At 42.9% G+C, this 26,790-nt stretch overlaps 1 protein-coding gene and 2 long non-coding RNA genes across 4 annotated transcripts in view; 2 read left to right on the top strand and 1 right to left on the bottom strand.

Annotated features, from left to right (window-relative positions):
* The window catches only part of LOC111251188 (chondroitin sulfate proteoglycan 4-like), a 209,351-nt gene that overhangs the window by 41,992 nt on the left and 140,569 nt on the right, over nt 1-26,790 (top strand). The window lies entirely within an intron of this gene.
* LOC147755384 (uncharacterized) lies at nt 716-19,799 on the bottom strand. 2 transcript variants are annotated; one of them, XR_015328550.1, is made up of 4 exons: nt 19,226-19,799; nt 14,737-14,899; nt 13,733-14,139; nt 716-2,130 (listed from the first exon to the last, which is right to left on the bottom strand). It is a non-coding gene; the product is annotated as an uncharacterized LOC147755384 (long non-coding RNA). The 2 variants fall into 2 exon arrangements; XR_015328549.1 differs by having other exon boundaries at nt 13,733-14,148.
* LOC147755385 (uncharacterized) lies at nt 2,123-12,114 on the top strand. The gene is made up of 3 exons (XR_015328551.1): nt 2,123-6,924; nt 7,365-7,606; nt 9,348-12,114. It is a non-coding gene; the product is annotated as an uncharacterized LOC147755385 (long non-coding RNA).

Here is a 26,790-nt window from a genome sequence, read left to right on the forward strand (position 1 = left end):
AAGAAGGCAACTGAACGATTGCAGGGGAAAATACTAAAGATGGAAAAACTTTGCCAAGTTACGCATTCTATTAGGACAACAAAAAGGCTCACTTTACTATCCGCTCTCATATTGGAAGTGATCTATTTCTTTTTTTTATAGGACGTAGACATTCTACCTTCATTATTTTTGCCTGCTTGTAAACTGAACCGGAACTGCCAGAATGGCGGGTAACAATTGTTCAAACGCGAAGCGGCCATTTTGATCTTTGACAACAAAATGTGCTTTAGATATGTCTACAGGGCATTTTCCCTTTCTTCGAACGATCAGGTATCCAAAAATACACCCAGACGATATGAGTAGAAAGGAACTTTTCAATTTAAAGGATATAATGGGGCTTTTCAACTTAAAACTGTATAAAGAAGGTGTTCGATGTAAAGTATAACAATTATCGATTGTAGAAAACTTAAAAAAGAACTAGAACTTCGTACGGTATCCTACTCCTCAAGTGCCCAATAGAAAGAAAAAACTGGAATATTATATAACCGTTTGACATCACCCTAAATATGCTAGAACTAGACTAGGATGTTTTGATAGATTGACTTAACTCTTGTCACTTTGACTGGATGCAACACAAAAATCCTGAAGTGAGAAGAAGACAAGAAACAAGCACAGTTCCATTTTTAGAAGAGCATAAACAAAAAATACGATTGAATTATGTATAAAGAGAGTTTTTCATTTATTCTTCTACATATATATATATATAGAAGAATGTATATATATATGCGTGTGTGTGTATCTGTATCTATTAAAATGGAAAAACTTTTCTTTCTCTTTGATCAGTCGTCATTAGGGAAGCTTGTTTTTCTTTTTGTGACGTCAACGAAGAGCCATGTTCGAACGATTACTGTAACACTTAAATCAACTTTCTACATTTTTGCTCTGCAAAGGTGTCTACGAAGTCTACGACATTCGCTGAGATATAGAAATCCGATTACTCAGTGGCAGAACAAGCCTTTATACATATATCATTGACTTGTTCTACTGTATATATTATAGATTTATGCTACCATTGACAACACTGCTAAACCTTTTCATTGCAAGATTATTTTCGCTCCGTTCTAAACGACTAAAACCCCTAATTACTTCATAATAGAGTTCAAAAAGTACATTACCAACGCTGGTCCGTCCCATCCGGCTTATAATAAAAATTGAGGTGGAATCTTTGACTTGCGAACAGGTATATACGGTAGACACCCATTATCCGCTACCTCAATAGCCACTAATACTGCACTGCCGAAATCTTTTTGGCCCCATATCATCATAGTATGTCGCAAAATCTAGCATGTGCGAGGATGTGAAGGATGGCCTGACGTTGTTACTTCTGCTATTACTGCTGAAGATTCCCATGCTGAGCTTCCGTACATTCTCAAGTCTTGTTCACTCCCACCCATTTTTTGCCTGCTGCTACTACGGCTTCCTTTGCCCTTGTTACCGCTGGTGTCATTCAAATCTAAGCGTTCTCATGTAGTTTCGTCTGCTTTGGCGCTTTCAGTGAATCTTTTTCCGCACCTCTTTCCCTCCAGTGGCGCCTCACAGCGTTGTCCCGTAGAATCAAATGTCTCTGCGATAGCAGGCGCCAAAGTGACGGTGACGAGCAACATCCACAGACCACAATGGCACTAGACGAGGGTGGCAGTCGCACCGTAACAGGAGGTAGTGAGTATGCGATGGAATTTTTCTGGTCGTGTTTGACGGTCTCTACTACACGCTGAAACGCTTTGTTGGTGCTGCCGCTAGCAGGCCGCATCACGCATCGCACGACCGACCAGCAGCATCTCGCTTTTTCTCTCCATCTGTTGCCGCGTGTCGTGGCATCAGAGCGGCGACTCTGACGAAAAGAACAAGGGATTTGGCAGGGTTCGGTGGCTGGACCTGGCGCGCGGCTGTTGCTGAAGAGGCAACAGTAGTAGCCCACTTTAATCACATTCGGCTGCCAGTGGCAAACAGCGACCTGGGGACCTTAGTGACCGCCATCGGTTAAGCCTAAGCAGAAGCTTAAAAACGCACGATCTGACGAGCTGATCCGAAGTTTTACTTAGTGGAAGTTAAAGTACTCGACCCTGTCGTCGCGATGTCAGCCAGCCGGCACTAGGAAAAGATGGGACATGTGAAATACGTAGAGTAAAGAGGCTGCGCATAGGTAATAATGAAAGTGACGTTCAAAGCTGAAAAAAAAGGCTTAATTAAAGTTCACGTCTGCTATTTCCGTATCGTATCGTATCTTGGGAAACTATTGTGTGTTGATTGTCAAACAAACGCCTTGATAACAAACTTGGCAAATGTTGTGGTGAAGTAACGGACAGCGATGAAGAGACTATCAATTTTAAGAAGAATGGGTGCGGAAAAATGCGTGAAAAACGGGCTAAGAGAAGTGGAATAGAAAATATGATATTATATGTAAAAAGCTTGTTGTTTGTTTAAAAAGTTTGCCGTTCGACCGTGCGTGTGTTAGTGCAGTTAGATACGTGTTGAAAGCCAGGGACGCGGAAGCCGATTTGGGTTCTGCGAAAAAAGGCAATGACAGTACCGTTTTCGCAGCACCCACAGCAGCTCGCAGAACAAGCTTCGGTACATTCGCTGGCCTTCGAACTGATTTTACGTATTTGACATAATGTTTACGTTAAAATTGCTCAGACATATAAAAAAACAAAATAGCTGTTGGAACTAGTTGTATAGCTTTATTAACTCAAGATAGCAACCCGTCTATCTCAAAAAGGATCTATACGCTGGTTGGCTGGGATGGTGAAATTAAGGAGGGGCATTTAAGGCACATTAACGCGCGAACATTTGGCAAATTGCTTTAGTCGAATTTTTGCTTGGGTAGGCATATCGCCCAGTCAAGTAAAAATTAGATTATTATCAAGTTGCATCCAAGCGGCTTCCTAGCTAACAATTCTGTTCAAATCTAAGCGTACTTCAATCCATTACAGATTTTCCTGTATAGTGCCTCGGGTATGGCCATATTATCGATTTAGTGTTTGTCACCGATAGGCTATTTAATAAATATATGCCCTGCTATCGTTTATTCATAAGTCTTATCGCTACCGTCCAGCCACCGCTTCGGTGAAGACGACGTGCACGTGCCGATGAATTTTTTTATTTGTATGAAGCCCTTTCCTTCAATTTGTTGCTGCTGTAGCTAGCGAAGGCAGACTTGGTGGATGCCGAGTGAGACTGCCGCCCGCCGATGATGCCGATCAGAGCCTGAGACTGCAACGGCAGCAAACACGATGGGCGTCTGGGGTAGCTGAACATAATGCCATTCTTACTGAGAATGTATTTGCTGCGCTGAGTGGCTATCCGGCGCAGGCCGTTCTTCCCTTGGCTTTATTTTCGAAACTTTTTTTTGCTTTCTTTCTCTCTCTATCAGAGTCAGGTGTTGCTGGGGGAAGGCATGCGAAGAACCGAGCGGGGCACCCACCCGCTTGGAGTTGCAACGAGCTTCGTGCGCTGCGGCTCTTCACTACTTTTTCACACTATACGTATACTAGCGATGTCAGCGCTCGGTGTAGGCCGCACAGAGCTAGCCGGCATTTACGCCAGTGCCGTTTTCAAATCGACAGCAACGAAGCCGATTGCCGTCGTCAGCCATTCTTCGACCTACTGCAGTGCATGATTAAAGCTGTCCTATTGTAGCAATCGGCAGTCGCTGCTTCTGGTGCAAGATATAGACAATAGGGCCAAACGAACTAGGCAGACGAAGCGGTTATTCTATTTGGGTAGGTGGCGAAAGAGGCCATAGAGGCTTGCATTGTCTTTGCATGAAATACCGGTTTGCAGGTACGTCAAACGCGCTGGGTTCCTGGTGAGCTGGAGTTATCTGCACAGTGGAGATTATACTTCGGACTGCAAATCCTAGATAGCAATAGGGAAAGCGGCAGTAGCAGCCGGCAGAGAAGTTGACTGAGCTGACCTCCCCCCTTTCCTTTTGCGAATCCTTCTCCATTCAGTGAATAGACTTCTTCCTTCGTTATCAAACATACAGATACTTGCTTGATAACAGGCACTTTGTAGTACACCGATTTCAGTATGCAGACACATACGTCGAGAGATAACACGAATAGATGCGTCCATGAGAGCTATGCGCACTAGACGCACACAAGCGGATCGATACACAAGCATACAAACACACTTCTCAGTCAACGCCACAGACCTTAAGTTCTCTTGGTCAAAGCTCCGCGACACTGTCCATAGAGTTGGGTGGTAAGATCCTAACTGTGGGCTGAATAGAGAAAGCGAACAATAAAAAGGGAGTGCACTTTGGCAAAAAAACAGAGGTAAATAGAGTGAAAGTTCACCGTGCCGGATTTGCTTGCGTTTCCTCAACAGAGTTCCTTCGAAAAATTTTTGCTTCAAAGGACGGCCTGCACAAGTCGAGAAATTGCTTGTATAAAGGGGAGTGCTTTTCGACGAGGCACGTAATGAAAGGCAAATTTGAATATACGCACAGATTTGTTTGTTACTGTAGGAAGGCAGCCCATCGTGAGAGCACTGACGAAGGCCGACTACCGGTCTTGTTATATGTCTAGTATACGCTTCGTGTCGAACGCGACGCTAAGCTGCGTAACACTATGAAGACGAACTTCGACTGGGGCCAAAGTGAACTGAAGAGAACTACTCTACGTCGCGCTTTCAAAGCCGAAGGCTGCCTAATAGGGAGACGTTCGCTGGGACTCTGAGTCACCACTTTGCAGGTGCGGTAGGCAAGCAAACGCCTCTAATCTTTCCCCTTTCGCCCAAGAGGACAACGCCCTTGTGGCTACGCAGGCATGTGACAAAGACGCCTTTGGCTTGTGTAAAGAGCTTAGCAGAAGTCAAGCGAATATTAGGCTATCGCGGTTTACCTCTATTTGGCCCCATTTAAGTGGAAGGCAGCAGGCAAACTCGTACCGCGTGATACAGTCTTGCTAGAGCTACTTCGCAACTTAGCAACTAGTCATTGCTTGATGCGCCGGTTACGCGCTTTTCGTGTTGAACGTTTCGTCCTGTAAACCCCTAACAGCGCTCAAGTCAGCTTGAGGACATATAACCCAGCCGACTTCTAGGGGGAAGGTCAATAGTGGCTCTGCATTCTTGCAGATGCCACAGTTGATGTTTGCATGGAGTAGTTTGAATGCCTTCACAGTGGTTGCATGGCGAAGCCCTCCGCTATTATATGATGGCCCGATGACCGTATATCTACGAAATATATGTGCGCATTTATCCATCTAACTCAGTGTAATGGTATATGTCCAAGTGAAACATTCCGCTTAGGGCAGGTACCCTCAGGTGTAAGGTGAACAAAACTTGAAAGTGTATATTTTACATAGGGTTCATCATTTTCTAGTGAAAGGTCTTTCGAATCACATTTCTCGGATAGAGTTGAGTCAACCTTAATGTCATTTGAAAGTTTTCAAGATTTAGCAGCTAACGTTGTAGAAAACCTGCGGACTTAAGATGGGAGACTTTGTATATATACCATTTAATTATGATAAAAGCACACATGTTGCCTAGACCCACTATTCATTTGTTTTTCTTATAGTCAATATCCGTCGACGGCAGAAACGGTGTAAAAGTAGTTCCGTTCTAGTTTTATTATGATGTGACATTGTAATGTCTCTAATTAGAGAAAAAATTAATGAAATTACTGCCAAGGATTGAACAAAAGCAGTAAGTGAACAGCTATGGTATCGCCAAAAAACTAAGCTTGTATTACTAAATCGTTCTGAACTATTTGAAAAAGCTGAATACAAAAAAAAAAAAAAAAAAAGAGCTCGATAGCATATATATTGATGCAAAACAATTTACTTGATCGTATTTCCATTCACTAAATTTTAGAGAAACGCAACATTTCACACAAAGTAGAGCCATTTCGAAGGTAATTGATCATGGGCGATCAGAAATGGATCACACACAACAATAATAATGTGTAAATAAAAAAAAAAAAAGTATATGGAACAATCTGTGGAAAGGCCCAGCACGACACCAAAAAAAAAAAAAAAAAAGATATTGTATGGGTTTGATGGGCGAAGAGGGGGGGGGGGAAGAGTTGCTTACGCAGGGCGAAGAATTTGATTCGGATCTCAACGACCAAAATTACAGCAAGCCACTGAAAAAAATCGACCGGACCTTTAGTTACCCAACAGAGTAAGGTGAGAGATTTTAATGCAACCACTGTATGGTCTGGGTCTTGCGCCGTCACACTATCATCCGTTCCGAACTTGCTTGATAACGTTAAATTAGTTACAATGGAGGGATATGAAAATCATTTGTCATAATTTTTCGTCCACAAACCACAGAATTTCTATTGTGATGAGATTACACTATTACCAGAAAAATGGTAGGAGATCGTCGATCAAAATGGCGATTATTTAATTTGGTGATCATTTTAATATAAATATAATATGTAAAAATTAAATATAATAAAAAATCAATTTCCTTTAATTTTGGCTTGCCAAGTTCTCAACAAATCAACATATGTTACATGACCTTTGCCTTACTCTGCATATATTAACCCAGCTAGTTGGCCCTACTACACCGAAGTAGGCCAGGTCAACAACACGCACAGGCTGAATGGCTTAAGAGGTCGTATGAAAAAACACCAGGCTTTCAGTGAGCTTTAAGAACATTGCAAACGTCAAGTCGAAAAATCAAAGAAGCCACAAAAAAAAAAAGCATAAGTGCATAGTCAAATTAACATAGGTCTAGATGGCCACAAGCTGAGTCGGGTTAAGCTACTGGTGCGAGAACGATTCCGCGCAACGGGGTGTTGGGCATCGGTGATTTACAAATACGGTTGCTTGCGATGCGACTGAAAACAACGTTGCACCTGACGGAGCTCGTAAACAGAACGACAATGCTTAACAGCAAATGGATAAAATAGATAGAGCGACAAAAATGAGTGTGAGTAGAAACGCACGATTTAAGTGAAACATAAAAATAGATCTCGGTATTAGTAGAAAGAGTAATCAAATATTAACAATCGGAAAAATTAATAAATTAAGGCATATAAAATATCCGTACCGTTCCATAGGTTTGTAGATAAATTTAGCAAGCTAACTCCGATTAGACACACAATAAGGATGAATCCTTGATGCTATATTCAAAATGAGATGATTCTTCCCCACTAGTTGCCCCTTTCAGGGCATAGGAAATCCCCAGCGTTGGATATTTCCTTGTTTAATCCGGAAAGTAATTAAGGCCGAGAGCAAGTCGTGCATCAAAGTACACGTCTTTGAAAGGTTGGTTATGGGTGCTGCACATCGTAGCCTTTACAACCGGTACCATCATTGCCCCCACCATTCCTGTAGGAATGATCACCTAAAAGACTTCCTGCCTTCTAGCTCTCAACGAAGCCTTTTCTACCTCCGTGAGCAAATTTCTTCGCGAGTACGCGGACTCATCGGGAGCCACAGCAACCACAGATCGTAAGTAGAGGAAGCCTGTTGTAAGGAGGGCAACGGGTAGGGTTGCAGTCTTTCTTCGTCGTGTTGTAAATAGTTTACGGGCACTTTGTCTACGGCTAACTTCACCTTTTTCACCCCAGACAATGGATGGTTTCGACATGGAAATTGGTGGCGCACAGGTATGTAGGGCCTCTTTCGATGGTAATTAGCCGGGGCTGAAATAGGAACAGTAGTGTACAGGTAGATCAAGTGATGCCCCTGCATCGTGACGATTTGGGGGGGTGCATTTGTGCAAGCTATCCGACTATATCCAAATCAGGTCATGTTGAGCGACATGTTTTATTATACACGCGACATCCCTTGAGGATTTTGTGGATAGACGGTCTATTTGTGTCCATAATTGTATTGCGGTCATTTCTTAAATTGTACTCTTCTCTATTTAATTTTTTTTTTTCTTTTTTTTTTATGGGAATTGTACGAATAGAAAAGATTAGCTGTACTAGAATAGCATCCGAATTCGGAATGAAACGTTTTCATTGCTCCAAACTTTAACAAAAGTCTTTGTAAAAAAAATTTGTAAAAATTTGTAAAAAAAAAAAATGGGTAGTTGGTATTAGTTCTAAGCATCTGGCAAAGACGCGACAGCATCTCACATACATGTGAAATCCGATTTGCTACAAGTAGCAAATAAGTTTTGTTAGAAATTCGTTACCGTCAGTTTTCTATAGAGGCATAGCTCTAGATGACAACGCTTAGAATCCGCTACACATAATGCTATGCTGGATGAAAAAGTAACAACAAGTTACTAACACTAACTTTTCAAGTTATAACATTTTTTGTCATATATACATATGGCGATTAATGTTTTTTTGACGATTAAACATGAATATGAAGTTTGTATTGTAAATAGCATTCCCATCGTCATCGAAGAGATATTCTATCAAGTCGGGTTTTCGATCCCACGAGTGAGCATGACATACAAGAGGATAAAAAAAAAACCTGTTTTTATAACTTGCTGACACGAACTATCAGCACGTTCAGTACCATCTGAGCACCGTTTTACGCGTTTTTTTGGGAATCAACATTTGAATGAGATGCTAGTGAGCTAATGTTTTTGAGTCATTTCTATAGCTCGTCCATGTACATGACCAATCCATTCCTTAGCTGGTAAACTGCTTGACGCTTTTTCTAAACCTGGAGTTCGATCTATGCCGCTGCTCATAGCCGTTTTGACAGCCATTTTCAAATGGGGGTGACGCTGCGGATTTGTTTGTTATTAGCAGTAAAAGCGAGAGTTAATGTGGACGGTCATTTTTGTAATAGCCTCTTTTAAACGAGGTTTGGCGTTGTTGTTCAGTAGTCGTTTGTTGTAATTAATGTGAATGGACACGTCTATCTAGGAGATCCAACCCTTTGATATAGAAAAGCCGTTACGCGACTTGCCATAGACACACCATTTAGAATTCATTTAGAGAAAACTCAATATTTCAAATGCTTACGAAGTCTCCCTAATGTCTCTCCCTGAAAAATACGTCCGATTTTTATTTGAGAACAAACGAAATGAGTACACATGGAATGAGAAAAATGCATAGCAGAATAGGCATATCCTTCATATCTAGGAACTACCAGTTGAGGAGACGTCCTGTGTATTATTACCAGAGAAATAAATGCCTAGCATTGAGCCCATATACGACTAATAGCCGACTCAACCGGCGGCCGCGTACATGTTAGATACCAGCAGCCAGCTGCTGTCGCAACAGCAGCAGGCGCCGTCGATTTCTAGTCTGTTCCTTTTTTAAATGAGACGAACCTCTTAAACCACAAACTCATGTCAGCCTCTATGCGGCCCCTTTCCTTTTCGGTGTTGTGTGTAAGGACCAGCACCCGACATCAATAGCAATAACAACAACTACATTGCAGAGGTAAGCGGCGGAGACGACGGCGTCGGATTGAGTATGTGGGAGGCAGGCAGCTGTTTCTGTTACCGATGTAAACAAGACTACGGAAACGGAAAACGGAACAAAGAAAAAAGAGGGAGCGTGAGCGAGCAAAAACGCCTTTGGTAGACTGTGGCTGTCGGCCGTAAGGCGTGGCGAGTTCGCGCTAAGCAGTATTCGGTTTAGTCCGAGAGAAAAGAACAGGGAGTCCCATGTTGCTTCGCTGGTGGCTTCACCCCCCGAAACGTCGTTCAGGTTAGGCCGCTGCTCAGTATAATTACAGTGCGACCCAGACAGAGACCCAACCGGAGGCACCGTTCCTCTCCGTTGGTGCAGCCGCTGTACCCGAGTCATTTCTACCACTGCACCTACACACTTCTTTTTGGTAGTGGTTTTGCCGCTAGCGATGCTGCTTGCGCCAGGCGATGTCAGTGGGGGCGACAGTGGCCTGGGCCACGGCGGCAGCATCAACTCAGTGGGATAACACGAAGCGAGAATTCGGAGGATGAGAAACTTTGCCGCGTAGAGGCGAAGGATATAGCAGAATCTGCAATTGTATTTGCCGTTGCCGAAGTGTCCAATGCTCGTCGTCTGGTATTGTCGCTTGGGAGCGAGCTCGCGGGGAGGTGGGCTAGCATAGCCGGACGGGTTTACTCCGCGTTGGCCTACCCTCGACAAGGCCAAACCGCCAGTGCTCGTTTCGTCTTGCCAAATAAAGGCTAAGCTATGTCGAATATTATTGTAGGAAGGTTAGGTCAACCTCGGTAATGTTGACGCGTTGGAGCGTAGTTCAGCTGGTTGAAAGAATAACAAATGGTCGTTGTTATTATATATTCTAGCAATAGTAAAAAATATTATTAGGACTGTGGAGAAAATGCTGTGAAACAATGACAGTGATAAGGTAAGCGCAAAAGGTTAACTGCCTGCGTTCTTGGTCGGGTGGAGTTGATTGATCGTTCCAAGCATCTCGTACAGAAACTGGTAGTGGTATAGCAGCAGTGGCAGGAAGCTGTTTCTCTAGACATTTTTCAGCGTTCCACTAGGACTATACACGTCTTGAATTTACTCCGCCAGTGCAACTACTATGATTACGACTGCTGGTTACTGGCGAAACTATATATACATAAATACAAGTCGCGAGGTGGTTCCACTATGTGTGTATAGCGTATCAAATAGCAGACGTGACCAAAGCATGCTTTTTCCATCCGATCCAACGTTTCTTCCTGGTGCTGGATTGAGCAGGCCTAAGCTTGGTGACAGCGTCCGTAACAATGGCTAACAGCAGACCGTGCCATGTGTTGTGTTTTGCCCCTGTTACTGGGGCTGCTTCTGGGACCGCCGTGGCTTTGAGAACGCAAGCCCCTAGCAGCTGACGGCTCCCAGCGTTGAGCGGGTCCCACAATTCGCAACGCCAACAGCAGCTAGTGAACAAAGTAGAACCCGATATCCATTATAACAGTCAATCGAAAAAGAGGCATTCGATGACAATATACTGCTGCTCCAGGTTGCGTCGCCTTCATAGCCGCCACGGGTGGTGTGCAAAAGGTGTTCTGCAACGTCAAAGACGACGACGATTTCAGTTGCAACATGGTGCTGCTCCCTCAGAAAGAAGATGCGCACGCATACAGATGTGGCGAGCACTCCGTTGCGAAGCAAGATTAAATCTAAAGCAGCAAAGTGCAACGAAGTGACTAGTTGCGACGCACGAAGCCTGGAGGGGGAACATACACACCGTAGCGAATACCGAAGCATCGGAAGCCCTCGCCGCTGCTACGAGCGCAGGCGCTAAGTGAACCTAGCGTGAAACGTAGTTGTTCGTGCGTTGCGTGCGCCCGAGACCATGCGCATGGGCAAGGTAGGCCTGTAACTGAGTATGGCTGTATAGGATGTCGTATGGGAAGGGAGAAACTAAGAGACTTCAAGTGACGCGTACACAGAAAAAGATATAGATCTATGGGTTCTTAAGGCGAAGTCGCGATAGTAACGTTATGTCTGCAGTGATAGGGGAATCTTCCGGTTCGGTACACACCTGCACAAAGATATACCATAACCGTCCGCATATGGTCAGTACCAGTAGAGAACGACATACAACACAGTGGGATGCTATCGGAAAGACCTTAGTTGTGGTACACCTAAAAAAAAGCAGATAGGTTGGTTGAAAGAGGAGTGGGCGAAAATTGCAAAGTGTAGAATATAGAGGCAGCACAGGACTCGACCGGTGAAAAAGCTTGCCGATACAGGACCTATTCAGGCAACATACGATATGGCGTCGTCACTACTGAAGAGAGCAAATGATGGTGAAAGTGGATTTATATACGGATACTTCCTGTTGAGTTTGATTGCTAATGTAGACGTCTTTCTATAAAAGTCACCTCTATATTATAAAGTCCCTAGGTTTAAGATATACATCGGCAGATGCAATACAGGGCAATCACCAGAGTTTTAGAGTACACTTTGAATTACGATCTGGTTGCGCACATTTGAAGTGATCAGTAGCGAGATGGGGTGGGACGACATAAAAAAACTAAAGAAGAAAAACAACATCGCCTGCATAACGATTAGATTTTTGTAAGTAGCGACTCTTCGACACGAAGGCTGCTCCCTAACTTTAAAGTGCAGCATTAAAAAATAGCTTGCATTTCCAGTGTCTGGTTTTCGACTGACAATGCAATACCTAACAGACTTGTGAGGTTTGGTTTACTGAAGCTAACCTCTCCTTTCGTCATTTTTTTTAGTTGTCTAAAAATACCAACCCCGATATCTGCAGTAGTACCTGTTGTGGATTATCCCTACAGCACCGGTGATTCAGGTTTTCTATGCCATCTTCAAAAAATTGGCTATGGTATTTATCAGTGAGTTACCCAGTTAGCCATGCGGCCTCCAAGTATGGCGTATTCATTGAAGTCAATTGTGAAGGCAAGAATATATTGGCATCAGAAATAGTAAGCGGGACCACTCTATGTTTTGACTGCACGACAACACCATAAACGTTGTCCACTCACCTCTAATAGCAACGACAGCTGGCGGTCTTCTTCCCGTGGATCCATTTCTGAGCTTCACATCGGCGTTCCTTCACGCCAACGCCCCCAGCACCCCATCGCGTTGGCAAAACCAATGTTGGTCTTGGAATTGCCATTGGTAGCAGAGTGTCGGTCTATTGGTTAAATTTATTGCGTCATTTCAGTCTTTCCATTTCGTACTTTTTCTCGAGCGACCCACCCGGTTTTCATGAGAAGGACAAGCTCATGCGGTGCAATGGTGTATATGGTAGGCGATCCTGCATTCTACTGCATTTGAATGTCGGAGTGCCAACACCGGCCGATTTGGACAGAGGCAGCAGCCTGGAATGCGCAGCATGTCTCACTTGTGTAGGATGCATTTTTCGTGGATTCATTCCACTAGCGAACGATGGCGGCGAAATGTCGATAGATTAGAGAGCGTATATCGTCGCACATTGCTTCAGTTAAATCTGTTGGACGACGAGTTGATAGCTTTGGCGGAGGAATAGCATCCGCAGAGGCGCAGCTGCCGTCGGTCCTAGACCTGCCTGCGCAGATTCGCGTGCCTGCAGTGCTATTGCGTGTGCAGGTTCTGTATGAGGCCTGCAAGAGGCCTCGTCAACTCTTGCGCATGTTTGGTTTTGTTCAGACACGTAATAAGCACGATATAAAGCTACGAGATGACTTGCATTTTGGGAAGGTGACGGAGGGAGGCAGCGCAGAGGTTCCAAGGACCACAGAAGGCAAAACTACAAGCCTTGAAATCCGTTCTCGCAATAATAGGTAAGCAAGCGAATGGCCACATACTATGCGGATAATCACACGGACTGGCACCGACTAAAATTGTTTCTGTTAAGACGTTCTCGTTGGCACTCTGTGAAAAAGCTATAGAGGAGCTATAAAGGCACATATAATACGGTTGTAAATATGGTGTAAATAAATCAATTATGCTCGTGTAAAGCTGTTATCCTACTGATGGTACTGACTGAATATTGTTGAATTTCGATATAGGCCAACGTCAGTAACATAACCTACTATACTGTTTTGTCCGTTAAACCAGTCGACTTGTATTTTTACTTTATTTGTATGTTTTTCTTACGATTCACTTTGTATCAAGAAAGCTCATTTTACTACCATCTGCTACATCTCGTTTCGACTTAGAAGTACCGTCACCGTCATCTATTAGATTGTTTCTGTTCGAACTTGTTGGATGTCGCTATGAGCTGGCTGAACAAAGTGTGTACATTTGGCTAGCTAACATCGCGTATTCTGTTGACGCTTCATTTACCTACAGAATGCTCAATGGTGTATAGATTATTAAGTAATATGTAAGTGTGGCTTGCATATTTTTTTTAATAGAGAAACTTACTTATTTCTAAGCCTGCCTAGGGTGTGACCGGCTTCTGTAGGACAAATTCAGGCAGACGAAGCAGACCGGCACTCATAAAGTACGCTGATCATCATGTGCACGCTGACTTCCCCGACGTAAATATTTGATGAAAGAGACGTAACTGAACTGCTTTCAGCCCCCGTTCTGCTCCATCCGTCCGACATACTCGTTTGTTTTTGTCGATTGACCAGATCATAGTATGGCGCCATTTCCCATCATGTCTTTCGTAGTCTACACCTAACATATAACACTGCATATTTCCAAATCGACCACACTGCGCTTGGTCGCAATGAGCGAGAGAGAAGTGCGCAGGACCACTCTCCGATGTGCACCTGATACTCGGGAAAGTGATCCGCGCCGATAGGTATTTCATCGCGTACGGTCGCCTGAAAAAGCTTCGATATGTGATGAAAAGAAAAACGAGATCGACAAGAATGTCGCTGCTAGAAAATTACTTCATATTGTGTTACACTACAAAAAAAAGTTGGCCACATGATTCAAGTACGTTTTTCAGAGATCGACCGACTCTATTTACGTTCGTGGCGGAACGTATCTTGGCTAACTTCCCAATGTAACTATAACTATCAGATTATAGTAATAAAGATTGCGAAAAAAAAACGGTGAATCTGCTCATATTAACGTCACACTCCTACAGGACCTAGAAAACAAACTTCCTTTCCGGGAAAGTATTTATCCAATCGGTTTCGTGTTAGCCACAGCTCGTCAAGGGATGAAATTCGAAAGACGTTTTAAAAATCAGCCTAAATTGGCTACTTTAAGAAATCGATTTAGAACAGACGGACGGGCAGGCGAACAAACAGGCACTAAGTTTTAGTGTCATTAACATAGTAACATATAGTCTAACTTCGTGTAGGTCTTTATCAGGTACCGGCAAATAGCGCAACATACGCGAGACGAAGCGTGCGGTTTGTCAGCTCAACTCGAAGTAAACTGTCAAATTTACACAGAGACAAAAGACTTACCTAAAATAGAGACTTCGTTTTTGCGGTTGTTCAATTATCTTCGTTAACACGACTGTTACAACCACTGCGGTCAGCATCGCCTTCGTGGGCCTGTTTATGGGACTGTGTAACCTTTTTTTTTTATTATACACAGACTGTCAAGGGAACCATGACCAACAGCCATCTGCAACGAAAGTAGAGAATTTCACTGTTGCCGACCTAACCCCCTTAACGGCCATAGATTTTTATCATTGCCAACCTGATTTACCTACGCCTGATTGCCGTTATGTAAATCGTCTTAATGCAGCAGGTTTATAGGCAGGAGCAACTAAACGGAAATAGCGGAAAACCTTTCAACGCTGAAGCGACAGCTCATTTCACCGCGACGATTTACTTAGAGTAGGCTAGAGCTTGGGGCAAAATCCATTGGCAAAGGATGTTCGTGTATAAACTCTGGAACTCTAAAAAAAAGCTAAAAGTAGTTTAAAAAACGGATTCATGCCAACGGATCCCGATAAACCCAAAGGAGGATTTTTATCGCTCCATGAGCAACGTGCTGTTCACCAAACTCATGCTCTGCCCATGAGAAATCCGCCCTCTATTGTACCCGAATGCAAACAAACGCCGGCCAGTTTTAGGTTGTCGAAACAGACGTGTTGATTCTGCCACGCAACATCAAGCTTGAACTGTTGTTGCACCCGAATTTGTTGAGAGGCGTCAGCCATAAATCAATACCACGTTGATTGGAGTGGTATGCATCCCGAATGATATAAGACTGTTGGTAACAGAGAAAAATTCAAAAGTGCATTCAAACCAAAAATCATCGGGGCAGTGATTCGAACTCGGTTCCATCGCGGCACACAAGCTGTCAGCGTTAGCAACATATGTTTAACTAAATCTCTAGGAATGAAAGAGTCAAAAGAATAAAACGTTAATAGCTTCTAGAGCCTTGACGTGCACGCGATACAGGTCTAGAGGATGGTACGAGGAGAACGTAAGATAGCATTAGATGAATCTCAGCGCCAGTACGTGCACTATGGGCTGATAATCCTCGTGGCACGATGGGGACTATAGTTTACACGTAAAGAGTTCAATTGTTTTCAAGTTGGTTATATGCAGTTACGTAATATTCTGAACTTAGAAAATCAAGTAATAATTTGGAAGTATCTTAAAGACAGATCGAATCCTAAAGATCATTGTGCTAGATCTAGCCCTCCATAGTCAAAGTAAAAGCAGCTGAGACGCATATACAATGTAAGTAGGCATTCTATGTTTCATCGCTCTCATGATGTAGGCGTAAACACGACAATTCTTTCAGCAAAACTTCCTCCATGCGAACGACCAGAAAGATGCAAAGTTTTCAACAGTACACGATGAAAAAGCGTTAAAGGAACCTTATAAATGAGGATGGCCTGGAACGCCAATGGTTTGTTGATGTACATAGAAGAAATTAGTTGTATCTAGAAACCCCGTACGCGGACCTAGCGAGCAACGAGACCTCCAATAGGAATAGACGGCAAACAAATCGATAATTCAACTTCGTAACTGCGATTGACATGGCTAATTTACATAGGAGCTAAAGTTCAACGCTGTAGCGTTTAATAGTACACGTATACGGATGCACAATCCAGAACTCGGAAAATAAATGATATTCTCATTACGGGCTATATTAAAAGCGACGCAAAATTACCAATACGACACAAAAACATAAATTATTTTTAAAATAATAACAGTAGCCTTTTTCGGGTCGGACTTTTTTAAAAAGTCCGACCCGAAAGAAAAGACTACTGTCAGAAAAAAAGTCCCTTTAATTTTGTACATTACCAGCATCTACTTTATAGCTACTATGTCTATAGTGATCAGATAATTTTATTATAGTAATGCCAAGAGTAAGTCATTCGGCTAGTTGTAGAGTATATGGATTACTTTATAATACCGCATGAGTGAACAAGGTAAGGCAAGGCAAGGCAAGGCAAGGCAAGGCGAAACTTGCAGGTTGCACGCTCCACCGAAACCTTTTTTCAAGGTAGCTGGAGTGGACAGCTAGACCTAGCTGCCAGCCCGGCAGACAGGCAGGAGTACTTAGGGCAAAAGCTCTCAATCCTCACTAAAGCAAGCAAACAAACAAAGATTTACAGGCGGCGAACATCTTTGATCTTGAAACAAAAACTTCTGTTAGCCTGTACAGCCGGCCGAATAGAATCTTACCCCATTCCTTGAAATTTTCAGTTGCACATATACGTATCTCTAGCATGGCGAGTACGCACCTGTTATTCAAATAAGTACTGACAAACTTTAACTTCCGGCAGAACTGTTACTACCGCACTACTGTGGGATATCTACATGAAAAAACATCTCTCGTTTTACGTCCGGTGCCATTTCTGCGAAGTTTCACTTCAAACAGCTGGCAGCCCTTCTCGGTTGTCGAAACGAACCGTGTGTCTATGCACAGTCTCGAAATTATATTACTTAAAGTTAATGAATAAACGCGTCATTACTGCACCGTCACGCATGTTGTATGACCATTACAGGAGCAAATCGTATAAATCGAGCAAAATGTGATCGATTGAGCACGGAGAAATCCAAGGCGATGTGCTGAAGTGATTCGTAACTCGGCCGTTCGTATTTGAGGACGCGTTTGTATGAACGTTTCCCTAAAAATCAAACTAGAAAAGCTACTGAAAAATTTGCCCGAAGCAGGTAGATAATTCATTTCGCTAAGTGCTAACCTAGCAGTAATTTGCAATTTTGAGAGTGCTTTGATCGTATCCACCCTAGCAGCGGCGGCATCAACATCATAGCGGCGCTGATGTCGTTATACTCTGAATCCGAAGAAGAGTTAACAACCCCAAGCTAAACGAGAAAGCCTCGCATCATCGTAGGCCAGCCATATGTCCAATCTGGACGTATGTAGACTCGCTGCTACGACAACTGACCCGAAATTGATTCGTCGACTTTTCATCAACTGTTTGAGAAAAAGGACGGGAGAGAGAGAGAGAGAGAGAGAGAGAGAGAGAGGAGGACGAGAACAAAACTGGTCAGTCAGACTCCAGATGTAAGGCTACATGACTTCGTTTAGTCAGTACTCGTAGTCGTTCATGATGGGCTACTGCGGTCTTTGAGAGCCAACCGTCGTGCAATCCGTACGTCGTCCCATGACGCCTCCTCACTTACGGATCTGTTGACATTTATCTTTGTCCGCTTCAGTACTTGCCAACCTAACACACTTCCCAGACTCTGGGGCTCATCGGGCTGATGAAGACAGAAGACTCGGCTCAGCAAGAGGAGAGCTCGCATTGGAGAGACTGCTCTAGACTGCCAACGAGAACGACATCTGGCCAAAAAACGTGTCTGCTTGGTGCCCGTGGCGCTGCCGGACAATGCCGGATAAAGCGATTGCGTAGGCTCGCTATGGGAAGTATAGCGCTCACTACTTAGCATTGCAATAGAAGCAGTTGTAAGTCGACCTTAGAATTTGCAGGTTCGTTGCAGTGAAATCTGAAATAAGTCCTCTGGCTTAAGCTGACGCTGGCTAGTACTGGCTTCCGTGTGGTCCCAGCATCCAGTTTAGGGGCTGTATTGGTAAGTACGCAGTTGATGCGACCATGAAAAGCCGCAGCGACACACTATCTCATATTGACCTTTAAAGCCTCCGGCTATCGAGGTGCGTACGCGAAGCTCGGACTTCCGCCCCAGACAAGCGATACTTGTGTGGGACAAAAAGCGGACAGTTTTATTACGAAAAACGTGAAGGAAGAAAAAACGTCGAGCCGAAGGTAAAACGCTGTTCTTCAGTACTGAATAGTTGTGAGAGTGCTGGGACTACTTAATACTGCGTGATGAAATCTAAAAGACGACCAAGTAAAATCAGGGTCTGATGATTTTGCCATCCTCGTTTGCTATACCCTTCTTCAAGATATCACGATGATTATAACATATTATAGAATAATTCATGTGATATTTTCCAGAACACACGCTTAGCAGCATACTAAACTGGAAGTGTCATTAGAGTAAGATGAAATGTTCCAGAATTCATAATTTCCAGAACGGTTTGACAGCTGTTTAAGGCCATTGAAGATTGTCGTTTAAACATACGTCGGTAACAGGTCTTCTAGTAACGAATATTTTCGAACACACACGTGAATACGCGTGTGTTGATCCGTATAGATTCTGTGTGCGTTTATATCATCTTAGACGGATTGCCGCGGCGGGCAGCCAGAGACGTGTTTGATCCTGACGGATGAACTTACATCTTTGATAACAGGAACTTGAATCAGATAGGTTAATCTATAGTCAGACTTGCGTACTTTCAAACATTGTCCAATGCAAAACGCTAGTCATTGTTAACTGGGATAGACGAGCGACAGTAGAATTTTGCCCCAGCGTTCTGTTTTTAAGAGGGATCACCTATAAGTTATTGATGGTTTATTTACTTATTTATATATATACTGACGGAATATTTGATACATTGTTGCATATATATTACGTTTGAATAGTCGGGTCCACTTACCATGAACACTATTATATGATGACTGTTTGGATATGACAGCTTATATCCGGTACTCGTAGTGTTGTTGCGTAAAGCTTTAGCACTTCCTTCCGAGAATTCAGCTTTTACAAGTAACGTATAGTGATAGCTCAATATCACTTGAAAAATGCCTTCTAAGTTAGGTTTCACTTCGTATCTTCTAAATACTTTCACCGATGTGTTTTCGAAATAGATCTGTGTTCAAGGGTTCGGCTTGACAATTTCAGAAGCGTGCCTCAACTAAGACGAACCTCTCTCGCCTGTCTAGGACTTCAGTTAACGTTATCCTACTTCTCAAAACACCAGGTCATATGACATACATAACACAATTTCATGTAAAAATAACTTACTGGAAACGACAAAACTTAAAAAAGTGAAGTAAACTAGAGCTGGCTTATTTACAGCCTCGCTGACAGTGTCGTCTGCCGCACTTTGCCGGCATTTCTGTGCGCAATTAACATATGCTAATCGTGATAATACTGCGACAATATACGCCACCCGTTGACGCCTAAATCATCATGCCACATGTAACATCGCTTGTGTCAGTTTACTTTGGTGGTAGGTATCGAAAACAGGATCATCGAGGACAGAAGAGAAAAAGACATTAGCATGTCTCTTTTCTTTTACTAGGGACGCAAAACGTTAAATCTCTATCTCTCTCTCTCTATATATATATAGTATGCTCTCAGTGCAAATGATTCAGATGGCCAAGAAGAAAAGTTTTTTATCTCATTTTAACATCTCTGCTATTTGTTCTGTGCGAACAAGTTCGGTATATCATTGTCAGGTTTTTGCAGTGTATCATTGAGGGCATATAGAACGATTTGAAAAAAACAGCTTTGTATCATAATCCTTTCGATTCATAATTGTTTATAGTAATTATCTTGACAATATAACTAACTTGAATAAACCAGGGCTGCGTGAGTCGATAAATACTTAATGCTCTGATTGATTTAGAGCCTGGAGTGTCTTATAGGTTTCTGGGCGACGTTTCAACTTTACTACTGTGCCAAGAAGCCATGGGGTGGGTGCCCTTGGCCTTATAGTCGGACAGCCTTTATACGTACCTTCGGAATTCTTGGTAAAATATTTCTTTATCTTCATCCATCCATCCATCCACCCACCAGAGCTCTTTCCCATACACGCATTGCGCGGATGTCCGGATCTGAACCTGCGACTTATGCCAGACTAGCTTATGATATTACTCTTGTTGTCATCTCAGTCATCGTTGGAAAGTGTTGGCAGGTTTAATTTAGTGACAGCGCTGTGACGTCTGCACAAGTAACACAATAACTGAGTGAAACAACTAGTTACGTACATATATGAAGGCAGTGAGGGAAAATTCAGGAGAAAAAATTGCTTTGATTTGAACAGGGAAAGAATAAATCGTATTGTTAACGTTTTATAAAGAACTGTAACTTTATTCCATTTTATGTATGAATACGAAAATTTATCTAGCAAAAATCTCGCCTTTGCTTTTTTACCTAAGGATTTTTTTAGGCTCGAAATCAGGTCGTCGCCAGATGGTAAAGCGCTGAAATCGACCCCATTATCTACGAAAGAAGTTGGCTGTACAATGTCGAAGTGTGGTTCTGCAATCAACTGTATTACGCAACATAACATCGATTAGGTATATATATACACAATACGTCTTTATTAGTACCACAAAAACCAACAGCAGCGGTCTCGGGCTAAGCAGTCATCGTATGTCCTCTGTAGCTTTACGTCAACGTGCGCAATTTGATCTTGGAATAAGACACGTATAGGAACGTGGTCAGCCTATTGTGTTTTTCAATCAAATAAATTCGTACAAAATCCTCACACGGCTCGCAGTTCCTATTAAAATATAAATGCTTATTAAGCAGATAAATGTTAATATTGTCTTTGTTTTGTCAAGCAGGATCGCTAACGAACGTTGCTATAGGCAATATTTGACTGTTGGTTTCTTGTTTTTTTTTTTAATCTATTATCAGAGATATTGTCACAAGACGTAAGAGAAAAATAAAGCGAAGTCCTATTTAGCTCGGTCAAACGTGGGGGAGCGAAGGCTGAAGTCCGAAATAGGGACGCAGAACAGGGACAAAGATTGGCACTTCATTAGATCACTGAACTAGAGGTTGAGTGGCAGAGAGATTCGATCGGCGTTCGAATACAGTTTACAAGTTGCTATCTATACGGACGCCGTCAAATAGCAAATTAAATTTCAAGGATTGTTTTCGACTAGTTTCGAGAAATCCTGACTTCCTCCTGAATCGTCTCCAGGTTAGATGATCTTCATTAACGGGATAAACACACAGCGCCTTCGTGACATTCGCGAACAAAGCACTTCTAATTATTGTTCCTCAACATAAAATACCGGCGCATAGTAAGTTGCTGGTCAAGACGCTGTAGAGCTTCGTCAATAAAAAGCCCAAAAAGACCAGGTCGCTGTGCATTATAGCGACAACAATGTCGGCAGTAAAGTCGCAGATTACTCCCATACATATAATGGCACTCATGACTATGGATCTACTTTTCCCGAATCCCCAACTTCCCCGATTAATCCAGGAAGTGTTTTTTTCCGAAATTTCAGAAGACCGTCTAGTTTTTTTTTTTTAGTTGAATTTTCGCCCTTCAATATCTAAGCACGAAACGAAGTTCCACTGCAGCATGGTTCTCACGCTTAGGGAATGAAGTTCAAGACACGAGAAGACATATTCGATTTCTATAGACATCGGATTTTGCTTTTTAAGCAGAAGCTCATAATAAATAAAAAAGAAGCCAATAAGATAAGTTGAAGTTACATCAAGTTATTCTCGCATTAACAGTTTCGAATTTTGTCGATGTGCTCGTTTAATGGTCTTGAACGTAATCTATAATCGTAGCTCCTTATAGTTCCTATAAAGTTTAAAACAAACACGAATCCAATACAAAATCTCGAAGCTTTAATTTTTTGATTCTAAATTATAATCCGTTCTTGACCGGAGCTGCTGCTGCTGCTGCTATGATCATTCACTAGAGAAACTCTAGATTCTTACTTGAACCTTCTTCAATAATTGTTTTTTAAGTACGGAGTATCTTTCTCTTAGCTTTTTCGTTATTAGTAAAAGTAAGTTCTAGTATGGTGTGTATGGGTTCATACAATCAGACGAATACATATAAAGCTTGAAAAAAAAATAAGCAAGGTAACCGTGTGCGTCTCGACTGCCTGGTTAAGCGCGCATTAGTACGCGTTTGGCAGGTTGATTCAGATAGACTTTAACCACATGGATTAAGGAAAATCAGTATTCTAGCATTTTCACAAAGACCTTGTGAATTCATTGTGCTGCTCCCCTTTTAAAACAACCAACTATTCTATATGCACGATCACGTAGGCAAAAACACGGTATTAAGCAAGTACGTTTGTTTACACGTATTTATCCGGCAGGCATCATGTCGTCCTGACGAAATATTTCAACACGGAATAGGTTTTCCCCTACAGTTGTCTACGTTCACTCAAGAAAAATCCTATAAAATTTGCATATGAAAAATATGCCACAGGTTGACTAGATTGTTTTCAATTAAAATGGGACATCTGTGTTGAAAGATCATTACTAGGACAGAAGAAATTTGCGTCCATCCAACTTCCGCATCACTGAGAGCTAATCAACCGTCATGTCCTCTGGGTATGAGCCTATTTGTCTACCGATCAATCATTAGATTGCCCTTTATCCAAGCTAACTCATTCTCTATACGAATTTCGACCTATTATTTTCTTTTTCCTACACTCCCGTCAGCCCAATGGAATTTGTCTGTAAGCAGTATTCAGATTTAGAAAAATATATATTTCTCGTTTGATTTCAAGTTTCTTACAAGTGTTCTCCTCAATTATCGGTTCTGTTGAGTTCGAGCTAACATTTCAAGGCCAAAAAACAGCTTACTCGCTCATCTCGTAGCAAACGAGCAATAAAAACATTTTGAAAAATCGCGTTTGGCGCCTTTGTCGCTACTATCGCCGGCACCAATGCTGGCATATTGATTCAGTTTGTTTACATTCGAATCTTAGCACACGGTGTGGCGGTACTGTTTATTGAGCCAAGATCTAATCCTGTAATATTACCGATGTTCTTGCAGTGCATTCGAACAGAATAATAATAACAGTAATAATAAGTAGCCCTGCTGGGTCTCGCCCGCAGTTAATCTCATCGGCATAGGCCGATGGGACCGCGATGCGTTTGTAATGAAAAGTTAGGACCAAAGAGTAACCCTTGTCGATGTTAGCTGGACAGATATTGAGTTTTCTGCAATCACATATTTATAGCTTTCGCTCACCGTTTAGTCACTGTCTTTATGTTGTAAACAGAGCGTGAAAATATCGCGAGGTCATTACTAATAATAACCATTACAATATGTGTAATGGGAGTTAATTATATCGTTGCTTTGCCTCATTAGCTGCCTGACAATACGCCCACCTCTTTTTTTCCAGGAGTCCTGCTTTGTATAAAACTATTACGCAATCCGTGAAGGAACAGAACTCTGCATTGCGCTAAAAATGTCCTAACGTATAGAAGAGCCCTTAGGAAAATCCTTTGAAAAATACCTAGCTCATTTTATTAAATCTATATGTCATTGCTTCAACTCGTAAGTTCTTTCAAGTATAGCGAGAAGTCTTTTGAAGACAAATTAATTATGTGAGTATTTTCTTAGTCTTGCCATTCGCTGTAGCAAAAGACCTCACCTGTCCTGATCTAGCTGTCCTTAGAAGATGATCCGATGCTCTCTGTCATTATCTTCGCTGGAATTGATCAAATTTGGGACAGATTGTACCTCACACCTCATAACCTGGCTTGGCAATTCATTGTCAGACATTCACCTCGTTCGCAAAAGAAGCTCATTAAGATTACAACGCAGCCGAAGCAGACATACTTCATCGCGGCTTTCGCTTAAGTCAAATAGTTTACATAGGTATAAGTAAAGCTGCAGTATATGTCTGGAATATCCAGCGGATATATTTAATGAAGAGTGTTCCTAATTACAAATGTGAGAAGGAAAGAACTGAAAAGATTCAGATGAAAGAGATTCAGAAGGGCTTCATACGTATGGTTCGCAGCAGCCTCAGTGTTGGGTAGAAATCTATATGTCCTATGTCCTAAGTTCATCATTTAAGACGATATGGAGCGAGACCTCCAAACTACTCAGATCTCCTTGGTGTAGCATATCCCTCCTAAACATCACGTTCCATACTCTGACGTCCCATCTCCTACACCAATAGCCACGCCAGTCGGCGATCATGACTGTTTCAGTTAACCCCCCTTTTCTACTCCAATATCGCACACGGACATGCTTCGTTGCGTTCGCGAACCATTCCAATACTACAACAATCGCCATATTAAGCACCTTTCCCAGAGCCGCCCACACTCATTTCTCCCTTCTTAACGCAACCATATAGGATATGACCCGCTGTCACGAGCGGCTACAAACATCTTTTATTGTTTTGTTGACCAACAAGTTGTTCTCTTGCGAACTAGTTACTCCCTCTTTCCTGTATCCTTCCCCCATATACTGTCTATATTGTAGGAGCCAAAACTGATTGGAATAGAGCGAGTGATCTGCCATCGGGTGATCATGGCAGCAGCTGGGGCTGCTGATACGACTAGCGTTGTTGTCGTCGCTGCTCCGGCTTCGAATAGAAGTTTGGATAGGCGTACCCTTCGAATAGCGACAACTCTACGAGCTTCATCTGATCACACACTACCCAACTAAGCAGCGGAAGTCTTCGTTTCTCCTTCGCATTTCATTTTGTGCTGTTGGCACTGTCTAATAGTGGCAAAACCAGCTATCGCACAGTAACGTAACAGCGGAACTCCTCAGTGACTAAAACGCGTTTTCATATTTCTCTTCTCTAATCCTCCTGCTTTTCGGTTTACTAAATAGCTAGCTAAAATCGTTTTTCTTGCGGTTCTCCTTTCTCTCTCTATCCTTCTACTATCCAGCCTTTCGTAACGCACTGAACGGCGCAGGTCGTTGGCACAATGACGGCTTTGACCCGGCAGTCCTTTGCTGTTCAGTGCTTCATCGTTTCGCCACGGGCGAGGTCTCTCCGTTCTCCTTTTTTCGCTCGTAGTATTTTTCACTTTTGTCCGCTAATCCTATGCTTATTAGTATCCGTCCCCTGCGACACAGTTGTCTAGACTCTGACTTGTCCTCTTCCGGACGGCCGCAGTGACGGAGGAGTGATTGGAGGGAACTGTTGTAAAGGTGGGTCACGGAAAAATGGAAGTGGCGAAAAAGGAAAACAGTATACGGCGAAGGATAGCAAGTGAGCAAGAGCGATCCGGCTGACAATAAGGGAACGCTCGTGCAGTACACAGCACAAAGTACAACTGTAAACGACGGAGTAGCAAAGCCTGCCCGTTTCGTTGTTCTACGAGGTGCTACTGGCACTCAACAGTCGTCTTGCATACTGTATAGCACGGCGATAAAACAGTAGTAACGCTGATGACGCACATGGCCGCCTTATATAGACGTTTCGCTTACACACGTAGCACCTCAGTAGGCCCTCGAGTCGCCGTTGAATATGATTATATCGCCATACAAACACCCATCTAGACAAACCCATACACACAGATCCATAATGAGTTTTTAGTGAGGGGAGTAATGGCAAACATTATAGTTATGAATGACTTTGTTAGACAGTGACTACTGTGAAGACCACGGCTTCCGTGTGCCAGTAAGTTTTTGTCTGCCTCGTTTCATGCGCATGAACGATCCTGCTGGTCTGCTCTCTACGCACGTCCACATGTGTATATGAAATAGTATGTAATATCTCTATTTTTCTACTATGTGTGTGGTCTGTAACGGCGAGTCGAACACCGGGAATGTGTCTGATTATGCATAGTAGGCGACGATAGGCCACTGCTGCTAAACAAATTCTGGACCGTTTGACATGCCCATTTTCGACATCAGGATAGTTTGGCGGGTCTGTGTGTGTATAGGCGGCGGCTGGCTGGCACTTGAAAGGCTATGTTAGTCTGTAGAGGAGGACCCTGAAATATGAGAGAGCAAGAGAGGGGATGATGTTGGAAAAAAAAAAGTTGGAAAACTCCAATTGCCCAAACTAGCCAATAGTGGTCATGCTTCTTGGCAGGTTGTTAGTTGCCCCCGCCGCCTGAGGGGACTGGGCTTGGGCGCAAGTCGGGCTACTGTGCAGCGGAAACGAAATCCTTTAGAAAGTTAAACTGGGTAGAGGATGTAGACGAGAGGACAGGCCCTGCACTGTGAAGCTGCCTTAACCGTATCAACAGAACCGTAGTAGTAGTAGTAGTGCAACTGTTTTGTCGAACTGCAGCCCCTCCAGTTTTCTAGTTGAACTACGACTGTTATAAGGGCTGCTAGTGGCGGTCGAGTAGTAGCTGTCATTCGAGTTCCTTAGCAACGGCAGAAAAAGCAGTAGAAGTTGGCTGTGCGTTACATGCTCGTCGGTGACCATGACCGGGAGCCGGCCGTCGGATCCTTATCAGATGAATGTAGCGCAAGGAAATTGTGTCAATGAATGAAAGAAGAACTCGAGGTAGACAGAAGAAAGAGTT

The sequence above is a fragment of the Varroa destructor genome, unplaced genomic scaffold, assembly GCF_002443255.2.
Source record: "Varroa destructor unplaced genomic scaffold, Vdes_3.0 BEIS01000005.1, whole genome shotgun sequence".
Taxonomy (NCBI): Eukaryota; Metazoa; Arthropoda; class Arachnida; order Mesostigmata; family Varroidae; genus Varroa; species Varroa destructor.